The sequence below is a fragment of the Balaenoptera physalus genome (genome assembly GCF_965194825.1).
Source record: "Balaenoptera physalus genome assembly, chromosome: 3".
NCBI lineage: Eukaryota > Metazoa > Chordata > Mammalia > Artiodactyla > Balaenopteridae > Balaenoptera > Balaenoptera physalus.
This window is the reverse complement of record NC_138890.1, coordinates 53,302,246-53,319,938: the sequence shown is the minus strand read 5'-3', so window position 1 is coordinate 53,319,938 and position 17,693 is coordinate 53,302,246. Positions and strand designations below refer to the sequence as shown.

Genomic DNA, 17,693 nt, shown 5'->3' with positions numbered 1-17,693 from the left:
TTCCTAAGTCACTGAACCTTTTTCTACAAAATACTGCTTAGAAAGCTTCATTACATTCTACAGTTGGTATAGGTCACAATTAATTTATCATATATACAGGGACAGGCAAATCAAGGTTTCAACCTTTTCTCACCCAAACCTACTCTTGTCAAAACTCCTGCTATTCACTATAAGCAAAAAATTGAAACAAAAAAATCTTAAAGTTGCATGAATTTAGAACCATGGAAACTATAAGAGCACAGAAACTATGCTCTTCATAGCATCAAGTTTGGGATTTGTGCTGCTCAGTCTATTTTGTAATTGAGGAATTTTTTCCAGAAATGAAATTCCTGCAAAACTGCTCTCTGAATCTCTTTAGAAAAAAAAAAAAAATTCATAGCTTACAGAATTGTGGAAAACACAGCTAAAATGTTTTCTGGGGGTTTTATTGCTTTAAAAAAGTAGGAAGGAAAACTAGGTAATTTTCTTTTATTAAAATAACTTTAATACCTATTTAAATGTTTATTTTAAAAAGAGAATCCCAGATTACATTGTACAAATATACATAACTCACAAATGATCTCCTAAGAGTTATTAAAACACAAAATCTCCAAATGGCTTATTTTAGGACTGGGATTCATTCAGCCCCTTATTTTCTTTCTTCACTGAGGAAACTATGGTTATGTGGACTTTGTTCTTGAATGTCAATTTTAACAGTGTTTCTATCCTTCACTTAGCAAGAATTGGGTCTTCACTAATATTTAGTAATAATAATAACATTAAAAATATACTTGCCTTTCTCTTTATTTACTTTAATTTTGGGGAGCACAATCAAGTTTTCACTACAAGAGGGAAGTGGTTTAGCTCATTACCTAAGATGACTTTGGAGTCAGGCAGACTTGAGTTCAGAATCTAGTTCCATCTGTTATCAGTTAGATAACCTTCAGTAAGTATTAAATTGTTGTATGGTAATAAACCTTAGTTGAGCTATGCATAAATCAGGGATACTACTACCTTCTTCAAAGCGTGTTGGCGCATGTATGCAACAACTTTAGGGCACTGCTTGGCATCTAGGAAGGGTACTGAAACAAACATAAACCAACAATGCAACAACAACTAACATTAATGTCAAATGTGTTTTGAAAGAAATTTCAAAGAGGTTTTTTAACCTGAATTTGGTCCAAAAAGTAGATTAATGTGCCTCATAATCTCTATTTATTAACATAAAGATTATTATATTTGGCTCATCAAATGAAACATCTATCTTTAGAGAAGAAAGATAGGATTGAATACTGATTCAAAACCATCCATGTCAACACACATGTTAACAGTTTAGGCCAATTAGCTAGAAGCCATCGTGGTCACATCACAAAAACAAAGACTTCTGCTGAAAACAGTGGTGCTATTTATGTATTCCATCTAAGTGTTACATGTGTTAATATTCTATTTAAATTTGGCCCTTTCTCCTTGTAAAAACAGAAGTTCCTTTTGGACAGGGACCAGGAATAACAATTGGAAGTCTATGAATGCTTTCTATTTTGAGGAACTTCAATTAGGCTTTTGTGGTATTAGTGATGATGGTAATGATACACATGTAGGAGCTATTTATTCATCCCCCCACCCTCCACAACCCCCATCAAAAGTTCCTGGTTTATTTAGTTGTGTCCATATACAGATACACATCCTCCGATTGTATGTGAAAGGAAGAACTTGGTGAGGATAACCAAATGACCTAAATTCCCTTAGCGCCTGAGTTAGGATTTAGAGTGAAGGTCAGATCATGTCATAATTCTCTGGCTCTGATTCATGTTACTGATGGATCATTTGGTTGTGTGGGGCCACATCTCATAGAACAAATAAATTCTGAAGTAAAGAAACCTCGATTTGAGTTGTATACTTTTCACTTAGTGGTTAGGTGATGCTGGATACAGGTAGACAATCTGAACTTTATCCTGAGGGTGATTATAAATGATATAACATAAATTAACATAATGTAATATAATACAATACAACATAATATATAATATCTTCTCTACCTATATGCTTGTGAAATTTAAAGTATCAAAAGTCCTTTGTAACTTGTAAAATAAAGTATTGAACACATTAATTCTTGTGAAAAATGCCTTTGCTTACTAATTATGAAAGAAATAAAACAAATAATTGATGGTGCATAGAGGAAACACCTGAAGCTACAAATTGTCTGGTTGAAATGTAATTGTGATTGCCCCCAAAGCAGATCAACAGCATTAAATTTCATACAGATAGTTCATTTTTATCAAATGCTCATCCGCTGGGTTAAATTCATTTCAGCTTCCATATTAATGAAACCTAAGTGTTTCTCTAAAGAACAAAAACCATGCTTAACTGGGAAATAACATGGTATAGTGGAATGAAAATGGGCTAAACGGTGGTCAGAATTCCAACTGTCTCAAGGGCCAAAGAGTTAATGTGAATCCACTGGTGGGGAAGGGGCTTGGGGTGTTGATGTGGCACATGCTGAAAAGCATAATACCCACCCAGAGGAATATCTATCACTCAACTCCAGATGTGTCTACCATGAAGAGATGCGGGCCTAGTGGTGTCAGATTTTCTTATTTCCTAAGAGGAGGGAGATACTCAGATATTTTTTGAAATGTCAAAATTATAAAATTTTGGACCAAACTGTGTTTTTAAAAATATTGTGCTGGAGGGCTTCCCTGGTGGCGCAGTGGTTGAGAGTCTGCCTGCCAATGCAGGGCACACGGGTTCGAGCCCTGGTCTGGGAAGATCCCACATGCCGCGGAGCAACTAGGCCCGTGAGCCACAATTGCTGAGCCTGCGCGTCTGGAGCCTGTGCTCCGCAACAAGAGAGGCTGCGATAGTGAGAGGCCCGCGCACCGCGATGAAGAGTGGCCCCCACTTGCCGCAACTAGAGAAAGCCCTCGCACAGAAACGAAGACCCAACACAGCCAAAAATAAATAAATAAATAAGTAAATAAAGGAGTTCTTTTAAAAAAAAAAAAAATATATTGTGCTGGAAACATATAGTTTTGCTTACAAACACTTGACATATGTTTACAAACACTCCCCTGAGGTGGGTCCAGTCCACAAAGCTTCAGGTTTTAACCACTGTGCTATAAAATCAGATAGCTCTTACTTCAATCTTAGCTCGAAACTCACTAACTGAATGGCTTTGGCTAAGAATTTAACCTACCCAAGCTTCATTTTCCTCTTGTAAAGTGGGAAGAACAATACCTCTGTGAGGACTGAAAAAATGGACATGGATGAAAACAGTATAATAAATACATAATAGGTACTCAAATAATTTAGCTCTTTTTCTGGAAAACTTTGAAAAGTAAGTTGTAAAAGTAAGTTTTCTTTTTATTCTTTTTATATTCAGACCATGTCACATATTCTTGTTATTAAGAGGGTCAAGACTCTCATTTGTTCCTGGAATAAATTGGTTTACTTGAACTATAAAGGAAACTCGATACTATGGATGTCCTCAATTCTTCTAAAGAATAGAGTCAGCATCAAGTCTGAAAAAAATTTTCATATTGACCCAAGAGAGAGTGCTTCTTTGCAAAATGACTGTCTCCTGAACAAAATGCTTTTCTACTATTTCATCAGCTACTCTCTGTCATAAAGATCCTTTCGTTAGAAAAACAACATTTGAGGACGTCAAGAACGTGGTTAGCAGTGGCACCACGTGAACTGAGAACAGATCAATTCCGCTTAGATTACAGTTGACTATACACCCATCAAAGCAAGATGTTTCAAAGCAAGAAGATTATATGAAATAAATTTAGACAGTTAATGTTTTCAAGCCCTACAAATGTTAGTGAAAGTGCAGAAAGCAAATAGCCAGGGACTGGCTAGAAATATTAATCTTGTCTCTTTACTACCTTCCAGGGGTCTTGGCTAAGCCATTTAGGTTTGATTTCAAAACTGTAAACAGAGTGAAAAGAGAAAAATATAAAATAATACACCACACTTAAAAGAGATTGGACAATGTGTGTAGCTAAACCTGTCCAGATGAGAGCATTCATGTGAATTGGTCATGTTTAAGCACGCATTTAGAGATTGGGCTCTTTTCAATCTATAGAGGAAAAAAACCTGAAGGTCTACAGTGGTAGAAGAATCAATTTCCCTTGTTGCAGGCTAATATTTTCCTCTCTCTTGTTTCAGAGGGTGACACTGAACCCTGTGGAGCCTCGAATGTGGACAATCTAGCTAAGAAGAGAGCGAGATGGCTAAAATGCTCCTTCTATGTAAAATTAACTAGGGGTAAGGGGGTCCTTGTTAATTCATTTTTTAAAAGCTAGGGTTTATTTTTAATGATTGCTAATGTTTCAGGCATCTAGCTCAAAATACTATAAATTCTAAACTTTGTAGGTACTTTTATTAAATGAAGTGCTTTTAAAATAAAACTAAGTCATAATTCAAATGTTCTCCTTACTACAACAAAGAATCATATATTCTCTGAAATACAAATTCCCCTCTATGGTTAATTAGCAACCACTTAAATTCCTACTTAAGAGATGCAGGAGACAAAGACTAAGCCTGTGGAGTAGGAGGAATTCCTTCCTCGGGGTCTAGGTAACCCTAGCAGAGCAGACAACAGAGAAACTCCAGTAATTCCAGAGTTCCCATTTTCACAATTTGAATTATCTAAGAAATTCATAAGAAAGCAAGTTTGGGATCTATAATATCTTTCAAAACACCTAAGTCCCTTTCTCTGTCTCCTCAGTGCCAATTAGCAGAATTACCATCTCGAGGATTCTGTGAATTCAGTGTGTTTATTTTTAATATAAACTCTCCATATTGGTTATTGTTATATATAAAATTATGGTCTTGCTATTCTTTTAATGGCTTGTTGGTAGAATGACACAATATCCTAGACTTTAAAGACCGGGACTCATTTAAAATATGCTGTCTAGCTGTTTTCATCAGTATAATTGCATCTAAAAAAACTATTTTTGTTTTGGAAACTATGTTCAAATTAGGTATATCTGACCTATGAAGAGTTTACAGGCCTTAAATATGGGTCAGTAAGGACTAGAGAAGCCATTCATTTTTGGAAGGTACCTCTCCATGAAATGCTTATTTTTGGAAGGTACCTCTCTCCAAGAAATGCTGCACAAGAAAGAGCCAGATAAGGCATGTGGGTGAGGCACACTTGCTTGGTTTACATTTTCATTGTGGTTATACTGGGTAGCATTTTCCAAGGAAACATTTCCAGTTTGGATCAGAAGGCAGCTTGACAATATCACCCTCTTTTCTTAAGCACATGCTCACAAGGCTTTTTTAGAGTCATAATGACCTCAGCAAAATTTCCTTCTTGAAAATAATACCAATGAATTGTTTTCTGACCAGATAGTGTCAGCTAAACTTAGTCAGATTTCGTTTTCCATCTATATTTTAACTGCAGTTGACTCTAGAATTTCAAGCAGTGCAGTGAGTGATCTTGATTTAGATGCCAAACAAAGAAAGGGAACAAAGACTTTTTCCTCATACTTAAATTTCAATGTATCAGCAGGTCAGGCACCTATAGAGACGGCTGTTCCCAATGATTTGAAGATATTTCTTTGTATTTGCCAAGCATACCCCTTCTCCTCCAGGTCGCTAGTTTTATATTTGATTTCAAAACGTTCATGAAAGCAAGATTTTTCCTCAATTCATCTTCTGAGTAAGGTTATTGTCTCCATTACTGTTTCAGCCTCATTTTTGGATATAGATATGAAGGAATGATTTGTTTATGATTAGAGAATTTAGTAAAGTGGATTTCTAGAATAGCAAAATAGCTTTGAGTGTGTATCATATAATTTGATGCTAATAATAATTAAATTACTAATTTATTTTAATAAGTTATAGTGAATCCAAAGGTATTCCCTTAATGGTCTCATTATTTCTGACTTGCAATTCAGTTTTGAAAGGGAATAAATGGAGCCACAGAAATATTCACAGCCTTTCTTATTTATGTCATAGTATGTAGTGAACAATTTTTAACGATGGATTTTTTAAATATTGTGATTTGTCATTTAAGAATTTGGCTTTCCTTTATCAACATCCTAAAATCCTGAGAATATCACATATATGAATACAATCCATTTTGTTTTCACAGCCAAAGTACTAGAATGAGAGTCACAGTCTGAAGACCTGCTAGGAAAGCTTGTCTACAATCTTAGGTCAGAGGTCCTCCAGGGGAGCATCCATTTATTCGTTCAGTCAACCACTGTTTATTGAGCACATATGTCGTGCCAAGGCTTTCGTTATTAATTGACAGTTTCATTTTCTGCCCTCACAGAGTTTACAATCTAGTGAAGGGCAGGGAAAATCAAGTGAGCAAATAAATAGCTCTATAATTACAACTTTGATAAATGCTACAAAGGAAACAGAGGGTACGGAGAGTAATAGTGGAGATATACTTAAGGAAACCTCGCCAAGGAGTTATATTTAAAGCTCAGACTTAAAGTATAAGAAGAATCCAACCATTCATATTTTAAAAAGGGAAGAGTCAGATGACTGGGCTTTCATTTAAAAACTATATACCAGTTTAAGAAACATACAGATGCCAAAAATATATCTTAGTTTAGTCTGAGAAGTCATGTGACAGCTAAGGTATGTTGTTTAAATGTTTTTATGAAGAATTTAAGTTGGTCACAGAGGTTAAGACTACAGGATGCCATTACTATACTGAGGAAAAATAACATGAATCTGGAAGAGATTTGTTTTTGTCTTTTTAATTGCCGCTTATGCATGCGCCTGGTGAAATTCCTAGCAATTCAAACAGGGATTTCACTGACTTGAGCTTAAAACTCATTCATTATCAGCAGACAAGAGATGACCGAGGTTAACTTAATACCCACTGTGAGATGCAGTGGCAGGTCAGAACAACAGATCTCATATTTCCTGAAAAAATCATGCTTGACTCACAGCTGCTGTAAATCAAGCAGGAGCTACCTGTATTTAAAAGCAAAGTGTGAAGACCCCAAAGTGGGGAAAATATCTTGAGTCATCAAGAAAAATGCACACAGAGATTAAAAATTTACTAGAGACATATTTCATTAACATGGAAAGATGGCCACCTTAGATAAAATAAAAAACTATAAAACAATGCTTAGAGTATGGTCCCATTTATGAAATAGTATATCTGAGTGTGTTTATACTGGCAGATAGAAAAAAATCTAGAAGGAAATATTTCAAAGTACTAACAGTAATTATTTCTTGATGGTAGGTTTATGGGTGATTTTCTTATACATTTCTGCTTTATTCTTTTTTTTCCAACAATTTGGATATATGTTTTAAATGTAAAATAAGAAAGCCTTTAAAAGAAAATTTAATTGTATTGGTGAATATTGATTTAAAGCAAAATGCCCTTAATATGACAGATGTCACTTGTACTGCAAGCTAATTAATTATAAAGGACACTTCACAAATGTGAAATGATAGTTCAGATGGCATGATTTACTCTTTGGCCAGCGCTGAATTACCAAACAGTCGGAAAAGTACGTGCCTACAGTGTTAGCAAAGAAAGGGAGACATCAAAAAACTACAATATTTTGGAGAAAAGTATTTGATTTTTGATACTTCAGAAAAGTATAAAAGTATTCGTCCAGGAAATATCAGGAAGTTGTTAAACTGATGTACACTTATTTATGAGTTAATATCATTTTAATTTTTAAGAACATGTAGGTAGAGAGATGCTTAGGACATACAGGTAGGAGGTATGGACTAAGTTTCATCAAGGTCCAGGACCTATAGAAATTAATTTGGTCGTAAGCACAGGAAAAAAACTGTGCTACCCCCCGGCTTTATGTCATTAAAAATAAAATTAGGGCTTCCCTGGTGGTGCAGTGGTTGAGAATCTGCCTGCCAACGCAGGGGACAGGGGTTCGAGCCCTGGTCTGGGAAGATCCCACATGCCGCAGAGCAACTAGGCCCGTGAGCCACAATTACTGAGCCTGCGCGTCTGGAGCCTGTGCTCCGCAACAAGAGAGGCCATGATAATGAGAGGCCCACGCACTGCAATGAAGAGTGGCCCCCACTTGCCACAACTAGAGAAAGCCCTCGCACAGAAACGAAGACCCAACACAGCCAAAAATAAATAAATTAATTTTAAAAATAAATAAATAAATAAAAATAAAAATAATACTTAGGCATAAAATAAGTGCACGTCGGTCCAACAAAGTTCCAATTTTTCCCCAGATGCTTCATGCTTTTATGAAATATCATGAATCCCAGATTTTCTACAAAATAATTTTTGTGTCTACCCTTTTTTTTTGGCTGATAACTGAAGAATGCATTTAATCTATGTGGCAATCCAATATGATCAAAGAACAAATCATGGCACCTGAAATATTCAAATAAATGTCCAAATAAAAATGAACTACATTTAATGCAGAGTTTACTATATTTGATATTTTAAAATGCAAATCGGTAAGATAATTTGCTAAATTTTCTAATATGGCAGATTTGAGCTCATGAGAGTTGGAACTGGGGCCCAACTAGGCTATTTACCAAACCCAAAACTTGAATAAGTCTAATCTCCCGAGCCTCTTTCCACTAATGTAAAGTAATTACGATGACACTAGCTTTACTGGCATGACAGAATTTCGGGGAATATAAGATGACAAATAAAGAATGTAAAATGACTTTAAGAACTACAAAAGATTATATTAAGATAAGGTGTAATGATGGTGCTAATTACAACTATATTGTTTTCATCATTAACTATTTCACGTGTGTATAGCTTATATATCGCCCACAAGGAAATTCTACGTTCCTAGAAAATGCAAATTGTGCTAGTCATATAAGAGCTCTACAAATAGTTGTTTTTCAATTGATTAATTCATCATGTCTGAAAACACATTTTCACTTGGTAAAATAACATTTGGGATGTGCAAACAGGGGGAACTGTAACTGACCTCTCAGAGTAACACCCAAGTATACACCTAGTTTATTTATTTCAGTAAAAAACAATTGAGTAATTTACGTTAAAACTTCCAAGATAAATTTTGTTTTCTTTTTGGTTCCAACTATGGAAAACAAAGCATTAATCTTTTTATGAACCTATGAAAAATGTAGAAAACAGTTTTGACTCTCCAGCTATTTTCTAAGTTCCCCTGATGGAGACTTGAAGCATGTACATAAGACTGAAATATGTTCTGAAGTCACGTGAAGAAATAAGGAACATCCTATCACAAAGTGAGAAATTAGATAATATGTGTTTTATCCCAATTAAAGCAAGTTTTACAAAAGTTTAAATACCAGTCAAAATGTTTAATATTGCAGCAAGAATGGCATTTTCAAGATAGTATTTGAGAAAAAGGTAATTAATTTGCTTGTTGTTAAACAGCACATTTAAATAACCAAATGTATGTATCTTCCATATATTTTGTTTTTTCTGACATCAAATTGATGGCTCTTGAACTATTGATATTTTGTATCTGGACCACACTAAACGCCATCTCATTTTTTAAAATTAGCCATACCAAAGGGAATAATGTTAATATGGCTGTTAGGCATCACATTCCATAAAGTTGCTGAGAAAGGAGTCTTATGAAGAGGACAACGTTCAGTTCCCTGCATCCTGACAAGATAACATACACGTTTCTCCAAGCATACGGTCAATTGATTTCTTTAACAATATTCAGATTCTGTAATTTAGAAGCCCATTACAACATGGAGTCTTACTGTTGCAGGTCTAGCAGTACCTGATGTTAAACAACTAAAGCACACTCTTAAACGGACAATTTACTCTAGAAAAAGCCAGTGAAGTTCTTGAGAAAGAATTTAGCCTGTTCCCAATAAATGCATGTCTATGGCATACTTTTGGAGGTTTTGAAGAAGGATGCACTGCCTTATCTGGTTATCCAGTTGACAGTTCAAATTTGCTATCAGGAAGTTCTACATTTTGTATTTCTAACCTTCATCCTTTCTAATGAAGTTGAAGCCCACTGACCATACTTTAGGCTCCAAAAAATGTCAGTAAGCAATGTCCAGCTCTTTGAAGTAAATGATCATCATCTCTTAGTTTTCACTTCTCCCAATAAAATAATCCTAATTTCCTTATCCTTTCTTAGAGAGTTCAACTTGTAGTCCTTTAAAAACAGTTCATTTTTCTGTGGCCCCTCAGCAAAGGTCATATAATCGTCTCAAGTTGTAGGATCAAAAACTAGTCCATCAGGGTCTGACCACACAGCTGAAACTCACTGCTGAGAGTCAGTTCTATATCCACGACTTAGAGTGATTTGCCTCTGCTCAAACTGTACCAACTTCACCTATAAAACCACATCCCAATGAAAACTCGAAACAAAGGAAATAAAACAAAGCCCAAGGTAACTGTTTTCAATGCATGAAATACAATGCAACTGCAACTACAACATGTCTTAATTTTTTAAAGCTTACTGAAATTTTAATTTTTGCCAGTCAAAAGTTACCATTAACGATTAAGGATGCAGAGTGTTATAAAATTTTTGTTATGGCATACAAGCCCAGTACCCCTTTCCCTGCTCTACTTTATGTAGTTGTGATAATAAGGCCTACAGTAGCATGACTTGATGGAGCTGTGAATCTATATAATATATGACATGCCATGAGCACATTAAATCCATTCTTCCTATTAAGTTGCTGAAGAGCCTTCCCATATATAAACCAAACCGGACATTTATTCTCAGAGAAATTAAACTATAAACCTGATTCAAATACATGTAAAGATTGTAAATGAAGGGGAGCAGTGTGTAAAATAAAATGCAGGATTAGAACAAACGTTTTTTAACATTGTAAAAAATGTTTGCACTGACAATGATATTGTTAGAGAAGAGAGAGATGGATAAAAAATAGTCCATATGATAAATGTAATATTACTAAAACAGTTTTACCTGCAAGGATTTTTCTGGCTTTAATTCAATGAAATTTCCATTATCCTGGGTAGTAATGGAGCCCTGTACCCTACTCATCTCAGGCGTCTTTAGTATCCTGAGTTGCCTTAAAGCTGTGACATAATAAAAGGTCAAGCAGATCCCACTAAGCATTTGTTAACTACAATAGCCCCCCATTTTGCCTGCAAGCCACACATTCTCACCCTAAGCTTTGCTCTCTCTCTTGTTTCATTTCATTGTATAAGCAGGCTAATTTGGAGATGGCTAAGGTACTTGGGAATACCTAGATTTTCAAAACAGTCCCACTTTCCTACTTAACCACCTAAAGAAGTAGACCCATAATACAACATTTGAGGGAACTGTAAAATGGTGCCTGGATACTGAAGGAATAAACAGCAAATAGCAGCACTATTAAAAAAATGAATGCATTTCACCTTCCAACTCATCTGTGCTTCCTGGGACACAAGTACAAACATGAAAGGCTTGGGGTAGAATTTCAAGAAAACTGATTTGTTTCAACATTCGTTTGGCAAGATGCTAGACACAAAATAATACCACAAGCCACCTCCCTTTCCTATCATTGTAAATTCAGGGCTCTCAAATCAGCCCCCACAAACCCAATTAAAAATAAAGAAAAGAGGCAGGCTATGAATTCACATCCAGTGCTATGATACAGATTGTCCTAATGGGTCACAATGAAACTAAGGGACAATAACAAGAATAAATCTTGCATTAATCCAAATGAAGCCAATGAATAATAATACAAACCAGAAGCATAGTTTCAAAAATATGCAATTACCTCCAAGCATGCAAGGTCATTTATAAGCCATAAAAATGATTGCAAAGCACGCTCTGCATATAAATATGTTTCATAAATGCTAAGTAACATGTGTATGTATGATATGCATATCCATAGGGTATCCATTTGTATGTTCACAATCAAATCTATGTACTAAAAATGAAACTCTATCTGGCAAATGGTTTCTCGGCAAAAGTACATCAGAATATGAAATAAAATGCTAAATTCTGGGGCTACCTTTTCTTAGCAATGAGGGAAATAAGCAAAATCACCTTATAACTAGGCCGGAAAGCTTAGGAAGCACCAAATGTGTTTTTGAGGAAGGCCCAACCCTATATGTGAGAGCCGCAAATTAAATGATTCCCTTCAATAACATCCATTTCTTGTGAGCTCTTTTTCCACCCCCTGATTCTGTTGCTAAGCTTGGAAGGAAAGGAACCAAGTGGCTCAGTCTGCATTCTGAGCCAGTTCAGGATAAAATCAGAACACCATTTTTTTTTTTTTTTTTTTAACACAAGCAGATGCCTTCTTACTTCTCTCTTCCTGGCAACCTTCCTCTCTCCCATCCCCATCACTGTCTCCACATCTTCCTCTCCTTCTCTGAGGGAGTCATTGTTCAAGTGCAGGCCACAAATGTATACACAGGTCATTTAATAGCCAGCTAAACCAAGAAGATAACCCCGCTCTCTGCTACTTACCATGCTGAGACCCGGAGAAGCTGTTGAAAGGAGGGAGAGATGCAAACTGAATCCATTTTCCTTGTGACCGAGTCGGACGCAGCCTCCGAACCCAACATCAGCAGCGGCTGCTGGGATTTTTTTCCCCCTCACTCTCTGGTTGGCGACGGTGCGAATAGGAACCACCCTTCCAGCCTCACTGGAGTATCAGCAGTCGCGGCGGCAGAAGCAGCAGCATCACCACTAGGCCTCCTCCCTCTCGGAGGATGGGGTGAGCTCAGAAGCAGCCAGGAACTTGCAGCAGATACCTCCTCTGGCTCCTCCTCTCCTGCCCCCTCCTCCAAAGCCCCACCCCTGCTGCGGTAGAGGCTGCCAGCCCTGGCTGCTGCTGGTTGTCATGGCGACGACCAATGGTAAGCCACCAGACTAAGAGGGAGGCGAGATGGGTGAAAGGAGCTGCAGGGGCTGGAGGGGCGTGAATTTGCGCTGCTGCTCTCTGGGATGCTCTTGGTCTCTCCTACCCTGGACTCCAGGTCTTTAAAAATGCGGTAAGGGTGTATAGCCATGGGAAGAGAATAATTTCAATTTTATTGAAATCTAGACTGAATCATACAAAACAGCTTAGTTATTTTTTCATTTTCTATGGTTTTCCAATAAAATGTATTAAATTTGCAATCAGAAAAAAAATAACAAATATGGAGAAAGTTATATAATGTAATAGGAGATTATTATCACTCCAAATATGTTTGTTCTTTATAGCATCTTTTACTCAAAGCCACTCAAGGTTGTTAACAAGGAAAATGGGTGGCTGGGCTTTGCAATTAAAAAAAGAGTCTGTTTGGTTCCTTGGCACTACTCTGCTTGTTCTTCTCAGGTGAGTCATTGTTTTTCCAGCTCCCCCTCTGAAGAGGACCTGGAGTTGTTTGGCACTCCCCTGTGGAAAAGGAAGTTGGAACAGAGGAATCAGAAATTCCTTGAGCAACCACGGCTCTCAGTTGGTGGATAGTTTCAAACCTTTCTGGTGTCAGACTCCTGGAGTGTTCAATATCCTGCAGGAAATTCCATGCTATTTCAAGGATGCCCTTTTGGAGGTCCCAAGCCAGCTGCTGGTCTGGGTGGTGAGTAGGAAAAAAAGGATGTGAAATCAGCAGTGCTGAGTTCTAGATGAATTCTGTTTCTAACTATAAATTATAAATGACACTAGTATTTATCTCAGGCAGTAGTTGTAAAGATTGAATGAGATAATGCACTAAAAGCACTTGGCATGTAGTAAGCATACAATAAATGTTTACTCTTATTGCTATTATTGCTATTTACTCTTATTGCTATTATTAGTAGTGGTGGTAGTACATTGTAGCCACTTCTTGATCCAAGGGATTGAAGGAATAGCGTGGCAATTTCAGACACGGGAAAAAATTAAGGTGAGAAAACACTTAATACATGATAGCTGTGATGATGATGATGATGATGAAGAAGATGATGGTGACAATGACGATGATGACAAAAACAGCGAGGCCCTAAGAGATTAAAAGTTCTCTTAAAATGTGACAATTAAGTACGTTGTAAGCCTTAAAGGAGCTAAATAAGTTTCCCAAATCCACATGGCTAATACATGGCAGAGCCAGAATTAAAACTCTGATGCTTCTAACACAAGCATTTGCTCTCCTAACCATTACATTTTCTGCGACTCCTCCATGCAATGGAGATACTCTTGTTCTTAACCCATAGGGTTATTTACAGATTCAAATAGGATTAGTACAAATTTCAGAGTCAGACAGCCTGGGCTCGATTGACTTTAGATATGATTTGGGACGTGTTAATTAACTTTCCTGAACCTATGTTTCTTCATCTGTGAAATGGAAATAATTGTAGAACCTCATCGTGAGAATCAAATAGGATGATGCATGTAGAGCATGAGCACAATGTCTAGCACAGAGTAAGTGTTCAGTAAGTGCTAGCTATGGTTCTTTGTTACTCATTCTCAAGTAATTAATTTTAAAATGTGAGAGGACATTTTCCTGCTTGGGTTCACACTTAATGCCAGGGCCTTATTCTAGCAAAACTGACGTGAAGGCAATTAGGTGGTTGAGGAAAGGGTTGCAACTCATCCTCCACACTTGGCATTGCCTCCGGGTCCTCTCCAGGGGAGCGCCTGCATCCTGCTCTGTGCAGCTAGGGGTCCCTCCCTCCCCCAGAACCTAGACAGTCAGTCTACACACACTTGCACGTCAGCAGCACGTAAGTGTAGCTGTGTAGCAAAGAGGAATGGGTTGTGGTAGTCTAGCTTTTGTATTCTTCTCTGTATTTCATCTTCTGCTGTCTCCACAAAAATGGTCATGTAAAGTAAGCAGAGAAGAAAGCTGCAGGTGGTAGAAACTCAGACGTGCTTAGGTGATGGGATCCTCCCCACCAGCCTTGTGAGGAAGACTTTCATCTTGAGCACCAAGAGCTGACTTGGTTGGGGTGAGTGATTCTAGTTTCCTCTCCTCCTATCAACACAGAGGCAATAGGAAGGGAAAAGTGTTTGGTGTTCCCTATTTAAACAATTCCCTAATTTAACCATTCAGATAGTACTCTTCCTTTTTTTTTTTTTTTTTTTTTTTGGCTATATCCATGCAGCACTGTTACCGTTATTTAATATTTTCCTTTAGATATTTAATTGTGTGGTATTTATTTTTATTTACTTTAATTATTTGTTATTTATTTACTTTAAAAGGAAATTTGTCTCTGGCTTTGGCAAAACATTAATAAAATTAGGCATGGTAAAGAGAATGTTCCCAAAGAAAGGAACTTAATGTAAAACAATACATTTTCTTTTTTTTTAGTTAAAGACTTCAACTTCACTTGTAATAATTTTTAGTTAAAAAAAAGAAAATTTAAAATTTCATTCCTTCTCTCCATTGCCATTTCCTGTTACTGTGCTCTACGTTCCCATGGTATCTATTATCTTTTAATATACTATGTTATTTATTTCTGCTTTAAAATTTTTATCTGCTTCTCCCCACTAGAATGTTAGCTATGAAAGGGCAGAGATACTTGTTTGTTTGTTTATTTGTGAACAATACCTGACCCATATTAGATGCTCAATAAATATTTGTCAAATGAACAAACCAGTAAATAAATGAAATATCAAACAACTTCTGCACTGAATCATGGCTAAATAAGTTATTATTATAACATTATTTTTCCAGTTATCTATTTTTGATATTTCTAAAAATTAGGAAGTAATTATAATAATTATCTTTGTAGCATACATGCATATTAGCATAATGTGTATCTATTACATATTTTTAAAGTATATAGTTATTAAAATGGAAATGTTTGCCCATGCATATTCAGAGTCACCTAGTATACTGCTGGTAGTCTTTGGGAAACACTGGTTTTGTTCCAAGAGCATCTTCTCCATATGTTAGCATCTACTAACTGTGGCCAGACTGTCTACCCATCCTGAGATCTCTCCAACTTTGACTTCTGAATTCTACGAGATGTCTGAAAAAGTACAGGGTGTTTGTGGGTGTTGGCTCCAAAAGCAGCATTAAATTTTCAGGAGAAACCACAGCATAAAGGGAGGAAGCTGCAAAGTTTGGGCTCTGGAGACAGACTAACTGGATTGAGCCCACACTTCACCATTTTTTTTTTTCTGAGTGACCTTGGGCAAGTGCTTGATTTCTCTGTACCTCAGTTTCTTTTGAAGATCAAAGTTCATGTGTGCAAAGAGCCAACAAGCATTTGGCATGTAATAAATAAGTAATGTTAGCTAATATTTTTAATAACATAATTTTTAATAACCATGGTTATGCATAGCACATTTTTCTAGGTGTTTACAGAATACTCAGATCACTCCAAGCTAGTCTAAGAACTTGTTGTTATGACTGCAGACCAGCTACCAGCAGACTATGAGGAATTCTGAAAATGTTTATCTCAGAGATAGGCCAATGTCCTGATTTCCCCCCAAAAAAGGGACAAAAAGCTAGGGGTCACAGAAGTGACTGTTGTTTATTCCCTGTCTATTCTGTAAGAGGTTATTAACATATTGTCTATTTACAGAAAACATTAAATGTAAGTAGCCAGGATCTTTTTGAGGTCATTAAGGATAAGGATATCATTCTGACCTCACTGCATGTCCTTTATCAAAACTCCCAGGAAGCAAGTATATTGGAACTCTCCCATGAACTCTACAGTCCTATGGCCAACCATCTTATGGATGACTCTGCATAGCAGGTGGACACTTCTGCCTTTGCTCACCCTGTATCCTCTGGAAGTCCCTTCCCTGCCCTAATTCTTCAACCTTCAAGATTTATCCATCACCTCCTTCAGGGACTCTTCACTGATACCAGGATTAGCATTAGATTAGCATTAGAAATGAGATTCCCATTGTCTTGTCCCTTGTCACATCTTTATTACTATGCTCATGATGTTGAACGGTAAATATATTTTTGTCTTTCACTCCTATTTGATTGTAAGAACATTGAGGTCAGCAGTACCATTCATTCATTTGTTTACTGATACATTAATGCTGTACTAGGTACCAGGGACACAGCTGTGCATAAGATAATGTGAACACTCTTTTCAAAAAAGGAGTTTATAATCTAAAATGAAAGAGACATTACATAATTTCTTAAAATAAATGATGTTGAGGGCTATAACAGAGAACTACAGGAAGCTCTGATAGCATATAAAGAGAGAACATAACTGAGTTTGAGAGCCTAGGAAGACATTCTTGGAGGAATTGTGGAGTAGGGTGCGGGCAGATGGCTTCAGACAAAGAGAAGGAAATGTATGCTGGTCTGAGGTGTGGAAAACAGGCATGTTACTCAGTTTTTGTTTCATGCTAGTACCTAGCACAGTACCTGTGCACATCATGTGCGACATACGTGTTTGTTGAAAGAATCAGCCTCCTTTCCCCCCTAACACATAGACACACAGTTCTTTCCTCTAGGTTCTCCTTCTGTTAATTTATTTGAGGGATTAGAGTTTGTCAATAGTTAAGGGGCTGACAGGCTGTGTGGGATGAGAAAGCATGAAGAGAGGCCAAAAGATTCATTGTTGTTCCCACAGTAGAAAAAGAGGTGTAATGCTAACAGTGACCACTGCTCCATTACAGATTTACTAATAAGGTTTACTCGATAAGACAACATTTGCTCTGATGTTGAAATGAGAAGCAGTTTTTTCCTTTCTGGTTCTGGGCAGCTGTATATTACCCAAAGGCAGACAACACATGTGCTTAGGTTACCAGCAAATCAGGGACACCAAAGAAATGGGAAAAGTTCCATTTCAATGAATTTTTCCAATATTTTGTAATCAGAAAATTTATAAATAATTGGGAGATTGGGATTGACATAGACACACTACTATATATAAAATAGATAACTAATA

General features: G+C 36.7%; 1 protein-coding gene across 8 annotated transcripts in view; it reads right to left on the bottom strand.

Annotated features, from left to right (window-relative positions):
* The window catches only part of JAKMIP2 (janus kinase and microtubule interacting protein 2), a 201,051-nt gene extending 184,143 nt beyond the window's left edge, over positions 1-16,908 (bottom strand). For 7 of the 8 annotated variants that reach the window (XR_014261657.1, XM_082454126.1, XM_082454129.1 and 4 more), the window contains exon 1: positions 12,339-16,908. The gene's annotated coding sequence lies outside the window, so the exon portion shown is untranslated. The remainder of the gene's footprint in view (positions 1-12,338) is intronic. The other variant, XM_082454125.1, reaches the window with a different exon arrangement.
* Between the last annotated feature and the right edge of the window lie 785 nt (positions 16,909-17,693).